Below are 16,218 nucleotides of genomic sequence, written 5' to 3'. Positions count from 1 at the left end.
AAAAAAAAAACAACCAAAAAACCAAACAAGAAACAACAAAACAAACAAACCAGAAAAGTCTCATCAGACTTCATAGTTTATGTTTACTTTATATAAAGCTTATGTTATAAAATAGTAAAGGAGCACAGGTATTGCAAGCAGCTTGTGGATGGAAACAAGCTGCCCTTTTAGAAATCTTTGTCCTCTACACAAATATTATTTCCTTCCCACAGAGAATCTGTACAAAGGTTTCTTGCACAGGGAATAAATTAATGGACCTATTTAAAAAGGACAAATATTAGACTGCAAGCCATGCTTATGCTATCACAGCCAAACAGATGCTAGAGGAGTAGCATTTGGACATTGTTTTTGCAGGAACAAAAGGTTTATCACTGAAGTGGTATAACGTTAACAGAAGTGCTGACCTACTTACACACTGCAATGCTCTGAGGAGTGTCTGGGGAGATAGGAAACCCTGAAGCAGGGCATGTTTTACAAGCCAAGCCATGAAACTATGACCAAGAGCACAGCTTTCCTTGTAGCAGCTATTTATCATTGACAGAGAAATATTGGGCAGGTTTATTTCCATCTCAGTACAGATTTTTAAGGTTTAGTTGTCTAATTCTCCACTGATTGCTCTAGGCTTCCACTACATTGGTTGGAGAGCAACCCACACATGCAAACTCTCTGACTTACTTTAACTGCCTACCTCCAGATGAAACGAACTTCTCCCTGGATGTGCCTGCTTCTCCCAGCTGTTTATAGAGGGAAGCAGGGTAAATAACTGAGATTCTGACAACTAACTTTTGAGGTCTACATAAGCTAGATCCCTCCCAAGGAGACAATCACAGTCTCCATGACATAGAAATACCTGAGCTACGTCATGTAAAAAAAAAAAAGAGCATGTTCTCATGAGTTTCTTGTGAATATACTAACAAAATGACCACTAGATGAATTGATACAGGGTCTGTCCACACTGCAACACAATCTCTTCCTGGTGAGCAAATGGACAAACTACCCAGCTTTTCCACTTAGATATTTTCGTAGTATTATGGTATCTTATGGTGAAACCTGGACATACCTGGAGTGGAGAACCTGGATAGCATGACATCAACTCTCTGTGTTGACAAAGCAATGGGAAAGGTGTAGCCAGCATAGAGAAAATAGAATAGTTGAACTGATTTTACAGAAAACAGTAAATGTCTGTTAAGCAAAGACATCTTCTCTCAGTCATTAACAGCTAACTTTTATTTATTTCCTTAATTTTCTCTAAGAATATAGAGTACATGTACCAAACTAGTAAATGTCACTTTGCAGTAGTGTAAAGAGGTTGCAAAAACCTGGTTTATTGAAATACATTATTGAAATTATACAAAATTACAAATTTTCTACTATGCAGAGTTGCTTCAGCTCAGGTGATTCTTCTACTGGTGAGTAACAAGGTATGACAGTGACACAGGGGTATCCAGTTAGCAGCATATTATCGCAGGGCAGTAGCACAGCAGTGTATCACACTTTTCCATCACTGATGGCATATACAAAACAAGCTGGTTTTTATATCTCTGCCGATGAAACAGGTAAAACGAGAATGCAATAAACCGAGCTAAATTTTGTGTATTAAAAAAGACTAAAACCCCCATACTCATGAGGGGTATTTAAATCCTAGCAAAACTTCCATTAACAAAATTTCTACAGCTTTGTAACTTAGTTTGAGAGGTGCTTGCTATGACATGCCATAAAACCACAAAAGAAAAATAGTTCCTGGGTACCATTACGCATGTGTTTCCAAAATATCCACTTCTCGGGCTGGGTTGCCTTTAACAGGTCAGTATGCTGATGAATTCCTATGTTCAATAGCATTTCTGTTTGTTCTGAAAGACTATTTTTTATAATCTTCCTTCTTCAAAAAAGAAAAGAAGTGTTATTTAGACTCTTACTGTCTTCATAACTGATTGTCTGGCTTAGGAAGAAGCATTAGATTCAGTCTACCTAGGGACAGAGGAGGGAAAATTTAAGGAGAGATAAATCTCCAGCATGGCTCAGAGATGTTTTCTCTGTTTCTCTTCTTACATGAATCTGCATTAAATCTTCACCTGGAAAACGCTGAACAAAAATGAATGCAACCTCATCTCGTTGTGAAGCTGATCTTGTTCCTGTCTTGGTCCTCTGGATCCAAAATCTGGCTTTCCAGTGGGCACTGGGCAAGGCATTGATATGACAAATCCAATTAGTTTCTAGCATAGAAATAGTATTCCAGTACATGGACTTATCCTGCCTAGTGTGCTAATTTCCACTTCAGAGAGCAGGTGCTGTATCCCAGCTCTGGAATTAGTGTTCTGTTTTGCCCCATTTGGTGATTAGCTGTTCAGAGGCTCTATTTGGCACACATGGCTCATGTTAAGACACCTGGTATTTCCATATCACGATGTAAATATTTATTATAAGCTCCTGACATGTCTTACTTGCTCTCATGTCCAAACCTCTTCTGCAAGGTGACACATTGCTATGTGACTTTGACTTCAAACACTTTCCTGAGTTTTAGTTCTAAATTAGATCCTACTTACCTGACAAAACAGTGAATTCCCAGGGCCTTCCCTGTAAGCTGTATGGCTTTTATGGGTTTATGTACTATGGCTTGTCTTGGCTTCGTGAATGAAGATTTGAGAAGGGCTTACTGCAAACACGATGATGACTAAGAGGGCAATGTGAGATAGGCAAATCTGGTTGGCAAAAAGGCTGCTTGGTCATTCAGGATGTTTCCAAACAAGGCTGTCGTCTCCTGGGTCAGTCTGGAGTGACCAACGTCCTGAATCGCCTGCATGCAGGGTTGGGTCTGTGGCTTCCAGTGTACCTTATCACCTGCTGTTTTGCCCCTTGCCTGTCGCTACAGGGCTTTGCAAGTGTCAGTAAGTCAGGTTAGTTTTACCCTACTGATGATGTGTTGCTTATGTATTATATAGCATACATAACTGACGTGCTGGTTTTATAGCAAAGCATCAAGCTTAACTAGCCAGTTAGGAAGAAACCAGAGCTGTTAGCGTTGTTTTTGAGTCTATCAGTTGTTAATATTTGTATTACAGCAGTACACAGAGGCTCAGCCAAGACCAAGCTCCCTGGTGCTGGTGCTCCACCGGTGCCCATGCAAACTCCAGTCCCTGCGCAGCCCCACAGGTTGTAGGAAGATGAGATGAGGCAGCATGCAAGATGTACATACTTAACTTTTAAACACAGCATTAGTGCATCAGCTCTGATGCAACAGCAAAGGGTCTGCATTGCTAGAGTGCTGTGGCTGTTAGCTAAGCTGCATTCCCACAGGGCAGAGCTGGCACAAAATGGGATGCATTGGGGTGCTAGCAGTTGGAAGCCATCCAAGAGGAGATTGTAGTGTCACTGAATACAGGGCACTGCAGTTTGCAGTTTGGCAGACCAGGGAGAAGTCAAAGGAACCCAGAAAAAGAAAAAAAAACAAACCCAAAAAACTAAACCCCGAAACCCAAAAGACACCAGGTTGGGTGTTTTTACTTTTAGATTCGTCATAACATCATAGAATCACATGGTAAAATCCTGATGCTCTAATTCACTTGGTGTTTGCATTGCTTTGTAAGCAAGCAGTTATAAATTCAGCCTGAAGAAAAGCGAACAAGATGTGGTACACAGATATGCACACTGAAAAAGTGTGGCATCATGATTTTCCTTGAGATATTTGGGGCTTTTCAGGTTTTTATTCTTTGTTAGTCTTTTTTTCTGCTCGTATAAACCTATGCTGTTTCTGCAATTAAGTTTACAGGCTCATACCTTTGATATACAGGCAAAATTATTTCCGTTCAGTATTCTATTAGTTAGCCATCATGTACCCTAATATGTAAGACTGAAAACCTAAACCCAAGCCAGACAAAATATACATGCACTTGTCTCTGTGTGTATGTACATATTTCCCTTTTTTCTAAAGTTAGTTTTAGTTAAGAGATTCATAAATATCTTTATTTTGTAATCGAAAAAGAAAAAATACTCCTGCAAGAATAGCAGAAAGCAAAGATAATGCTTTTCTGCAGAGCTTTGTATTCCTCTCAACACAGACATCACTGAAAGCAGCTAGCAGAGTGAGATTTGCTGGTGAAAATTAGGCTCTGAGCAGCACAACCAGAGAACACTGTCCATGGCTGATAATAGATTGTCAACATTTGGACATGTTAGATGCTGAAAAATATACTTCCAAACCACACTGCAGAGTCTTCTCGTCAGCTTCTCATTTCCGTGACTTTTTTCTCTTTTTACTGAGAAACAATCTTCTCCTAAATTTTCTTACCCTTGTTCTTTTTTAATGCTGAGGCTTAGACCTGGTGTGCTCAATACAGCCTGTGCAGCACAGTCACAATGTGTAATGGCATGTAAGGTTTTCTTGCTTTTCATTTTCTTCTGTCCTTCATACGGCTGCAACACGCAGCCCTCACCGGTCTTTACCAGTCCTCAGGGCTCAGCTGGGTTGCTCTGGGGCAGTCCTTGTTCCTTGTATCAGCTGTCACGATATGTGTATGATTTGCAGTGCCACCACACTGCATTGGGTGCATTGTTTGTGGTTCTTATCACCAAAACTGTTTGACCAGTTTTACTCCAGTGCATTGCAGGGAGATTCCTACTGGCTTGCTGTCCAGTTACTTGTAACTGTTAGCTTAATCTGGCAAAGACGGGGAGGCTAAAGGTGGACTAGGATTATGGCTGTGAAGACTCTTCATTGGAGAGTAGCTTGTCTCTTCAGAATGAAGAGCCCTAATCTTCCAGGGTTTTACTGTATATCCCTTCCAGCATCTTTTTTTGCTTTCCTGCCATTTACACTATTTTCCCTTTGGCTCTGGACACTCCTTCAGCGATGCACACAACAGTTGATATAAAGTTTACTTCTAAATTCAGCCCAAATTTGATTTCTGCCTCCACTTTTTATACATGCTCCTACATTTTGCTGCTTTTACTTTAGAGTGAAACTCGAAGTACCTCATGAGAAAGGCGTTAGTCAGCAGATTCTGGGCACCTTGATGCAAAGAGCAGAAAGAATATGTTGTTGTTCCTACCACCCACCTAGCTTTGGCTGAGCTTAATATTAAAATGCTGCCTTAATCAGAAGGAGCAAATTAGCACAAGAGGCTTCTTGTTAGCTCAGAAGTCCCAGGCTGGCTTCTGGTTTGGCTGGATGCTAATCTTGTGGTATGAGTTATCCATGTTTATAATCCTTCTTGAAAAAGGTCATCTCAGAGGTTTTTCTGGGGACAGAGCAGGGAAGTGTTTAAAATACAGAGCTGTCATACCTCAGCACATCTTAGCTGTTAAACACTAAACCGAACCTAATTCAAAACAATCAGGCAAACCTTTCTGACCTTAGAGAAGGCAGAGGCATAACCAAAGCACTTTGGTGTTTCTCATTCTGCTGAGTTTGGGGTCTGCCAATAAAGGTTTAATTTGGAGGGCAGTGTGCTGTCTCTAGCCTTTTTCTATTCAGTGAACATGAATCATCTAGCCTCAGAACAGCTTGTAGCTGGCTGCCTGTCTCTCAGCACTGGGAATCAAAACACCGTGGCTCTCTTGCCTAACTCACCTCCAAAGAAGAATGAAAAGTAAAGAGTGAGAACATGTTTTGCGAGGAGCCACAAAGCATGGAAACACCGTCAATCTGCAGTTCTCACCAAAACGAAATATTCTTGTCCTGTGAAAGGACAGGAAACCTAATAACTTGGACTTGCAGTTAAGTCAGTACCAAATGGAGTTATGCGGTGCTTCAGGCCACACTTATTTAGGGATTTAAATATGGGTCTAGGTACTGAACCTGAGTCATAAAAGCAGAGCTCAGACCATAAGCAAGCTTCAACTCATTGTTTTATTAAGATAACAGCTTACTTATGTTAAAGGCTAGGCTTAGTCCTACATTTGTAAATAAAACCCCAATAAGACAGTACCTCTGTTGCTACTCCATTCAATACAGCAGGCTAAAAATATTCCCAAACCAATCTATGGTAGAAAGGTTTGTGTATTTACTGAATTTCCTTAGGTTTTTTCAAAATTAAGGTTTACATGCTGCTGTCATTCACAAACCCTTTATGCATCAGAAGGTAAGACTTTTATTAAAGTAATCAGATATAAGGGCAAATGAAAAATAGAATAAGACAGTTTAAGGTATGATGGACTGTACTGTAACTATCTAAGATAGCTGGTTCTAAACATGAAAATGCAATATTGTTTATTGGATTTAAAAATACATGATGCATGATTGAGTATTTAGTGTTCTTATCAATTAATTTGGAGGAAAATAAAATAGTGTGGTAATAAAAACTGCTGCTAACAAAAGTCTTAGCAGTACGAGCACTGCAAGCAAGGATTTGAATATAAAATAAAAACTTGGCTGAACCTTTAGAATGGAATTACAGAAGTGGGAGAAAATTTAATAGGGACTAATAGCAATAACTACTATTATAAACCTGAGATTTATCATTAGGAAAGAAGATACAAGGAAACATGCATCTGATGGTCAGTCATGCTCACTGAGATGTTCTAATAAAGAAAACAAATACAAGGCTAAAACCTGCCAGATTAAATATTTCTATTGCAGATAAGCAACTATTAACCCTTGTACAAGCTGCTATTACAGTCTCTGGGAAACTAATTGCAATGCCAGTCACCCAGTTTAAACAAAGCAAAACCAGAAAAACCTGGATTCAGGCTGCTGTGTGCAGAGGAAGGTCATTTGGGTGGTGGGTCTGAGACTTCTTTGGGGAGACTGGAAAACTTTGCTTGGCAAAGCGAAGTTTGGATGGGGATAGAAAGGCTATTATGCAGACTGAAGCTGGGGGTTAATGCTGAACACAGTGAAGAGCTAGGATAAAGGGTCTTCATGACACGAAACCAAAGTGTACAGCTGTCTCTGAATAAATTGAAGATGCAAGTTTGAGGAAAATTTCCATCCTTCAGAATAGAGCTTAAAAAGGCTTAGAAATTGGGCAAACATCCACAGCATTTTTAATATGGAACAAGACAGATATATGAATTGGTTTATGTGGCATGATTGCTGGAGATAGCAGGGGTCTGGATCTGATGACTCAGAGGTGACTTACAGCCTTGCAGTGTACTGAATGTTCCTCCTATATGCTGGGCTCGAGGGGTCAATTTATTTCATTATTTGCTACAAAAAATACAAATTTCAAGCTTTGCAGCAGACCACCCAGGAGGAATGGGAAAAAAAATAGACACCCACTAGTTTTGTGCTCTCAGGTGACTTAGATGAAATGTGTAGGACTGCAAGGAAATAGACTGAGGCTTGACAGGGGGTGGGGTCATTCAGGCATTCCTCAAAGTCACCTTCCTCCTCAAAGCAGGTTTGAACACCTACATTTATTTTAAAGTCATCTTGCTCTAAGTCACTCAAATTCTCTCCTTTTTATTTTTCAACTGTATCCTGCATTCAGAAAACACATTTCATTGAACTGTCTTTGTTACTTCCTGCTACTGCTAGATTTCAAGAATTTGGGACTCTTCATCATCTGTTTTTAACTCCACTAAACCTAGTGTCTTCATCTATATTTTTTATATATCAAACTAGATATTTTGATTGAACTTGCCTGAACTAAGCCCGACTATGAACATGGGAAGGAGAAGGGGAAATATTTACAGCAAGAAAATATTTGCTTTCCATAAAATTTCACCATTTTGATAGGCTGGTCCTTGTCACTTGGCATTCTGCTGCTTTTCTCACAGCAAGTTGAAGACTCTTTTTTGCTCATTATTAGTAGGCAGATTCATAACCATATCCTCCATTTTCTGGGTCACCTACTGACAACTTTCTAACACCTGAGTGGCTACATCTTCTCATTCTTTCCACTGTCTCCCCTAAAAATAGGATGCCAAGATGTGATGGGAGAAATGAAGTGGGAGTTGGTTTGTGGGGAAGGCTGGTGGCCGTGAGGACTATATATTTACCAGTGTACACATAAAAGGTGCCTCTTGATGCTGAGCCTTCATGAACAAAGCCCTCTAGGAATCACAGAGACTGTTTTCCAGCAGCTTAGCTAGCCATCTGAGGCACCTCTTTGGCCGTATCTGCACTGGAGTTGCAGCAAAGAGCTAGGATTAGGTTAACGGCCTTACACAACAGCTAGAATCCAGCTGGGACAACATTGTGCTTATGCAGACTGAGCAAACCACCCCTTTAGGGAGGATCTGTAGCCCACACTGAGCTCCTGGCTACTGCAGCTAAGCTGCTATCAATCATGTTGGAGCAACGACTGTATTATAGACATTTTCTCTGTTTGCAAAGCAAGATCAAGTTAGGCTCACAGCTGTTGCAGAGGGGCTTTCTGAGAGCTATGCTGCAGCATAGAGCCTCCAGCCCTCTCTGAATTCCAAACTGATGGAAGGGCAATATACTTGCACTTTCCTAATGTTTGTTCCATGCAACAATAAATTGAATTCTTCGTCTTCTAGTTGATAAAAGTTGTTTATCCTCAGATTTTGGACTTGATTTGTATTAGACTTCTTTTTCTTTTGTAGGAAGGCCAGCCTCAGTGCATCATTATAAGGATTCTGAAGGATTTAATTTGGTTTATACTGAAGCATATATTGTTTTTCTGCATATTCCAGCAAAGGTCATTAGTAAACATAACACAGGTTTGCAAGCATGTAGGGCTAGATAAGGCATTCAAATACTTCATAATCCCTCCTGCTGTGAAGGTGGGTTTACCTTCTTACAGACTTTTACTGGTAGACTGAAGTACTAATACACTAAATGTGCCTGGCAGTTCTCTGATCCCAAGACCAAATAGGCCTGGGAAATATACTCTGAAGATCTCCTACCTTGCTGTGAATGATGCTCCCATTGCGCCTATCTGTTTGGAATGGTTCCTGGCCCATGTGAATTGCTAGCCCATGCTCAGGAGCTGTCTGGGGAGTGCTGATGAACCCAGAACAACTGATGGTTTTGCAGGGAGGATGACTGAGTATTATTATGTTCTAGTATTGCTGAATTGCTAATATTGACATAAACTGAGCATCCTTCACTGATGGAGATTTCATAATCTCCCGAGGTCACCATACCACCCTCTCTCTACCCTCACCACTAGGAAGTCTTCCCTGATATCTGTCCTAAGTATGCTGAGGTTAGCAAGACCAATTTATAACAATCTTTATGATGAAGGAAGTTTTCCATTTGTTTCCCAGTCCTTGCTTTCCAAGCAGTGCAACCCTAGCTTTTTTCAGTTTTTTTGTTCTCTGTAGTTTTTCTTTTCCAGACCTTTTATCGTTCTTACTGCTCACATTTCCTTGTGTTTTCTTTGACTTACCTTCAAGTGCAGAATTCAGGTGTGGATGCAGTGCTCCAGGTAACACTTCATGAGTACTCTGCATGACAGAAGAAATATCTTCTCTGTCTTATTGCACACCCCATTTCTATAATGCTACCCAAAATGAAAGTTGTCTCCCTTCTGCAGTACTAGATTGCTGCATCTGTGTCAGTTTTGTGACCCCTATAAACCCGGTTCTTTCATCAACACACAGCTGTCTAGCTGATTGTTATCCCCATTGATTTGTTCTGCAATAGCTTGCCAGGAATAAACCCTTCACATTGTATTTGAGGCAAAGACAGGCTGAATTAATCTTGTTGATTCTGGACAACTACATCACCAGATCATTTTAAAATTTGGTCTGATCTTCCACAGCTTTTGCCACCTCAGTAGCTGGTCATCAATCATTTTACAGCTCTACGTAAATGGAAATATTGAGTAGACTGAGTAGAAAGGAGACTTGTAAAGCAACTCACTTGAAATGCCTTCCCATTCTGTCTGAGTGTATTTTAGCAGGTGTGGACTGCTTTTATGTATTTAAACTAGGCCTGGTTTCCTTAGGTAACTGTGGGAATGCTAACTGTGGGAATAGCACTGGAATCCTATCCCACTTCCAGCTATTTTTAAAGACAAAGTTAATTCTTTGTTTCTTACTAGGTATGTCTCCAATCCCAGTAGAAAATACTTTTACTGCACAAAGTCAGAAATAGGTGATCTGTACATGCAGTACTGGTATAAACCTTCATCCTGGTGTGGAAACCATAGAAAATGTTTGCTCTGGAGTTTCAGTTAATGTATGTTGAGCTGATCTTCCATACAGTACAGCATCTCATTGCAGAATATAACTGGGTTGTGTTTTTCTGTAGGTAGTAATGAAGTCAGAGCTGTGATCCTTTTAAAATCAATCTTTTCTAAATTACAGATCTTGCTTGCCCAAATAGGTAATATTTGTAAGCAGAGGTAATATCTTATATGAAATTGGCTGATGTAGTTCCTATTTTAAATAAATTATTACTGTAACAGTAGAAAGAAAGGAAGAAAAGAAATTGTTTTGGTGCTATTATGGTAATGAGTGCATTAGAAATGCATACAAAGAGCATCTCAGTGACTTAAGCAATCACTCATATGAACTGTTGGCTTTCAGGTTTTTGTGATGGCTTTTCTGTTTTCTCTGCTGTGGTTCTCAAATGCCGTAACCTCCATTTGCTGAGAGGACAAAACCTCAGGCCTGTGAACAGCACTACTTTCAGCCACCCAGGAAGGAAAAGACAGGGTGCTTGTAACCATTGAGTGCTCATGCCAGGTAGAAAGTTGTTACCAGAGCAATGAATCTCACAGTAGGATACACTTTCAGTTTTGCTTTTTCTCCTCCAGCCGTCTATCTGCATTTTGGAAATCTACAAAGGAAAGACCAAGGAAGAGGTTAATTTGTAGCTGGCAGTAGTTGGTTTGCATGTCAGCTAAGATATGTAGGACGAGACATCTTTCTTGATGGTCTGGATGCACAGTTCATATTGAGTTGGGGCTAACTAGAGATCTCAGACAATGTAGGAGGTGAATGGACATGGAAGCATTAGTGCATCACATAGCACAAGTCAGTACTGTATACTGAATGTAACATTTTCCAGTTGCATATTGCTTGTGGGATCTGCTTAGTACACTAATTTTTAAATACGTGCATACTCCTGGGATCTGTTTACTGAGACTTTGAGACAATTGAGACTAGGAGACAGAACGTTTATATTCATCTTACCAGTGTGCATACCCCCTTGAATGAAATATCGAGATGAAAATACCTGCCAAATCAGTGAAGGCATAAGGGCCTGATTCTGAGAGCCATCGGATGCTGAGTATCTGTTAGCTTTTTTCAGACAAGGCTTTAATCCAGCTTACTTTGACAAGACTAAATGACAATAAATGCTCCTTTTTCTATTTCTACTCTTTTGCCAGCTAGAGCTTAGTATGCAGTTTGTCCTATTTTTATTCATGAGATGTGATACAAACTTAGCAAAACTACTTGTAACTGCAGTTTGCAAAACTAATTTCCATGCCATGATGTAGAAAGTGATGTATTATGTCTTTTGTTAATTAAACCAGAAAATACAGATTTAAAGGCTGCTACAAAGTAGGCTTAAACCAACAAAAGCCAAATTAGAAGCAAAACTTGTATTTTAACTCATCTGTTGTTTAAGTCTTGCACTTACAATGTTCGAGATGCAATTATGAGATGTTATTATGTAAGTTAATCACCTTTTACTGTTCAGCAGCTATGCCGAAACAAAAACTACATTTTAAAGTTTATCTGTATTTTTACTTTTTTTTATTATTTTACAAAAAGAAGACCTTTGTCTCTTGCTGGGAGTTTGGCTTTTTTAGAGTTCTTCATATGATTACAGATGAAAATACAAAACACTTTTCAATTTTGAGCTGTGTGCAAGTGGCAGTCTTCTGACACAGACAATCTTTCTTTCCTGTCTAGGCAAGGTTTCCCCATCAAAATCACACACTTCTGTGTACGTTTTGCCATTTATAGATACATATCAAGAATTATATTTGCAGATGCTCACACCAGTGCCTGTCTTGTGCATCAGACATGAGCAGTTTATATATTTGGAAGAATACTGTTTGTACTCTGAATTTTAGCTGACTGATCCTCTGAGCTGGAAGCAGCTTATAGAGGTCTTTGTTAACCAAAGTTTTTGTCCTTTATTCTTGGAAATGAAACCGGGTTTCTCAGTAAGTTGGAAAGAGAGATGATGAACATTTAAATCGTACCCTGTACGTTCGCATGAATGTCCATGTACATCTACTCACTGTCTTGTGCACAGTGGTATAACATTCATCATGCTGTTTTGTGTTGCCCTGCACTTTGCTGGGGTAGACTGCACTTTTCAAATCCTAGCCTAAAATACTGACCTTGTTCTGTTTGTAGGGTCTCCCAGCCCTTCAGAAACATGCCCATTAATAGTGTGACTTGAGCAGAACTCCCCCACTCCTCTCCCTCTTCTTCCATGAGCTGTGTACCTCCAGCCTTGCATGGCTGGGGCTTTGCAGTCTGGAAAAGAAACAGCCAAGAGGTCATGCTGAGCATGGAGTGGCATGGGGAAGGCTGAAAACTATTGCTTATGGTCCTTTCTAATACAAGAATGAGGGGCATCAGGAGCTACCAGAAAATTGAGGGTTAAAACAAATCAAATTGGACTCATGCACAGAGTTTAGAGGAATGTGGAATTCCTTGTCAATGTGTGTTGGAAGTGCTAATAGGTTGCATGGGCCTAAAAATTAATAGGAAAAATTTGTGGCAGAAAAGTCCAACAAGGACTCCTAATTGCAAGCATATCACTTGAGAATTTCTGGCTCAGGGAAGTTCCCAAACTACAGATTATTTGGCCTAGCAAGCTGTTCTGGAGAAACACTTCTATAGGCTTACCTTGTTGTTACACTGTTCTCTTGGCATTCACTAATGTCTGCTGTCAAAGATGGGTTATTGGGAGAGATAGCTGCACAGAGGATGCTGAGATTCGCCCACATATACAATGATTAATTAGTGGCATCTGTAGCTGGTGAGATATCTTGATTTTAATGGTTCAAGTTAAGTTGTGGGAAAACTGAAGAAAACAGAAATGAGAAAGTAAAGGAACGAGGAAAGCTCTCTCCAGTGCCTAGCTGTAGAGAGCAATGGTGAGCCTGCAGCTGATCATCCCCCATGGAGACTGTTTTTAATGCAGCTAGTACCAAGGATGAAGATGACAAGGAATAGGATGATTTTTGCTATTCTTTTTCACTATAACTATGTGGTTTTCAACAGGACCTGCCCAAAATCCCTACTGGTTGTTTCTGTAAGTAATGTTATTAATGCTGACTGGAGCATGTTAATCAGATGCAAATGTTGCATATTTATTGGTGCTCAAGCTCTTGCACATTTATCATTGCATCTAGCCATGCCTCAACATTACCAGGACTAAGGCTCAAGGGTACCTTGGGCACTGGGCAGCAATGTGGTGTGGAGCAGGAGGGGAAATGAGCACCTAGAGGAGAGATAGCAGGAAAGCCAATAGCAGGCAAGGGGATGTCACTTTGATATGACCTAGTGTTCATGTTTTTGCCAAATAATATCTCAAGGAGAGAGAGGAAAAACTATGTTTTTTTCAAAGAATTTAAGAATATTAAGAGGAAGACTGCACAGTTATAAAAAGCATGCTGCACAAGATTCATTTAAGTTACAGCACAGCAGTTATATATTACATATATTTTAAAAAAAGAATTAGCAATTTTAAGGCTTAGTTTGCCTGTCATAAAGAAACAAATTAAATGTCCCCATTCTTCTCATATAGGAAAACCAACTACTTTCAAAATGACTCAAATCCAAGAAAGGAATAAATAAAAGTGGAGCATTTTATTTACTTACTGTCCCAACAGGATTAAAACAATCCAGGCTCTCCAGCTTGATACTGTGTACATTATTTGAGCTCCTCAGTCTTCTTTTATCAAGTGTTTATAGTTTCATATTGAAAAGGCCAACAGACTTTCTATTATACAAATGCTACCAGGTGCTTAAAAAGAAAAAGACTTCACAATAGAGCCTCATTTCAAGCCTGATGGATTTGTATCTTTTTCAAACATCAGCAAAGATGGATTCTCACCTGCCCAGTTCTCATGCACATTTTCACCCTCACTGAAGTTTCTTCTGTAGCAGAATACATCTATGTATATACACTGAAGTCAATGACATGATAATTTTTATGTGTCCCCTTACATAAATGGGTCCTTGCCTGTGTTTACAGCCCATGTCTTGTTTTACCATGTATGTATATAAGACATAATAAAACTTGGCTTAGTACAGGTTATAGGTAAATAAAGACAAACCTTTCTGACTAACTGGATCAATGAAAAGCAAGAATTTACATCTATGTTTGTGACATGTATAAACTGCATGGTTTTGAATATCGTTTTGATAATTCGATTTTACAGCCTTCTTTTCATCACAAACTGCAACAAAGAAAAACACATAACCTTGGGCAAGGATACCTACTTACGTTCTTAAGAAGTAAAATCCAAGGTATTCCTTAACTATTCTTATACCTAAGTCAGTATAAGAATAAGGCAAAGAGGTGTATCACAGCTCAGTGCATATGAGCTGACAGGGCTAATGAGCACACCAGGCTAAAGAATCAAGATTCTGACTTTCAGCTGAGTCCTAGGTTGTGATAAAGAGAGACAAAGTATATTTTAACAGGAATAGCAGTAGGAAAAGTGGACCTATTTTTTAATGACTGTAAGCCAGTACTCATTACATAAATATGAGGAACTGAAATAATACAGATACCTGATTGCACAAGTTAGAAGTGTAGTACGGCAAGTAGGCAGAAAAATTCTACTCCTCATCTCTCTACTTGGGAGGGTTCTGGTCTTAGCAGCTCAGACAAGAGCTGCAGAAGCTGTTTAAAAAAATGTTAGTTTCTAGAGCTAACATGAAATACTAATATTTTGCTCTAGAGAATGATGGAGAAATCAATAAGAACAAGTTAACTTGGTCTTCATCCAAGGAATGAAGCAGTCTGAAGCTGTGACAGAAATGAAAGGACAAAGCATGGCATATTGGAGAGCTCATGTTTGGGAACAACCTGTCTTTAGCTACTTGTGGACCCAGACTTTGTTGTAGCAACCTGGTTTGTTTTGCATCTGGTTTTATGAGTGGAACATATACCTGTTACATAGCTCAGTGCCACAATACATCTGAATCTTTTGAAAACCCTTCAGATGGCAGTAACTAGATAATTTCACTTGTGATTTCTTCACTGAGAGGGTGTAAACCATTGGAACAGGCTGCCCAGGAAAGTGGTTGAGTCACTATCCCTGGAGGTATTTAAAAGATGTGTAGAAGTTGCACATAGGGACATGGTTTTGGTGGGTTTGGCAGTGCAAGGTTAATGGTTGTACTCGATGATCTTAAGGATTTTTTCCAACCTAAATGATTCTGTGATACAAGGAATTATACGATCAAGCTTGTTAAATACAAATGAGAAATTCAAAATATTATTTTTTTTGTAATCAATGAGAAATGAATTACTAGAGTTGGTAGCAGATTCTCAATTTTTAGACAACTTCAAATTCTGACTGGATGGAAGATATACTTTAGCAGAACACAAGTTATTTGGCTTAGTATAATCAATCACTATTTGCTGTTGTTAATAGGAGTATTAAATCTTTTCAGTCACTAAGGTTCCAGAACCACACACTATCTACAGATCCCACCTCCTTTTCTGTAAAATACTAAATGTAATTCTGTTGTTTTGGCATTTTTTGTTGTTGACTTTGGGTTGTTTTTTTTTTTTTTAACAGTGACTCTGGGAGAAAAAGGGTCTGAGAAACTACAGTATAATAAATACAGAACTAGCACATACAAAATACATTTTCAAATGTGGCTCTACTTCCTCTCAAGAAGCTTTAATCTAAGATTCATTCCAGTCTCAGCATTTAAAGTCCTTCAGCAAAATTCATGCTAATACACCCAATAGTTTTGGATTCTGCTTCTACTGCCCTGACACAAACAAGAATGTCATATTAAAACAGCAAACAGAGGAGTAATTCCCATTAATATTCCAAGCAAACAAATTGCCTTGGAAGCAGTGGAACTAATGCAAATGCCATAGTAGGGATTTGTTTTCTGTGTTGCTTCACTTCTTCACAACACTAATCCAGCACCTTCCCTAGTGCTGCCAAAATAACCCACCAGCTGTCCTTTCAGTTCATTGCCTGGCTTCCACTGCAACATCTCCATTTTCCATCTTCCTTCTTTTCCACCCTCCTGATATGCCTATGTCTCAGTTGTGTCTATTTCTCCATGCCTAGGCAAGGGGCTGTGCATAGTTTGGAGTTGCACATGTGCTGACCCATCTACCAGCCAATGCACATGATGAAT

The sequence above is a fragment of the Melopsittacus undulatus genome, chromosome 3 (genome assembly GCF_012275295.1).
Source record: "Melopsittacus undulatus isolate bMelUnd1 chromosome 3, bMelUnd1.mat.Z, whole genome shotgun sequence".
NCBI classification, from domain to species: Eukaryota; Metazoa; Chordata; class Aves; order Psittaciformes; family Psittaculidae; genus Melopsittacus; species Melopsittacus undulatus.
The sequence above is the reverse complement of the archived record's forward strand: the minus strand, read 5'-3'. Positions refer to the sequence as shown.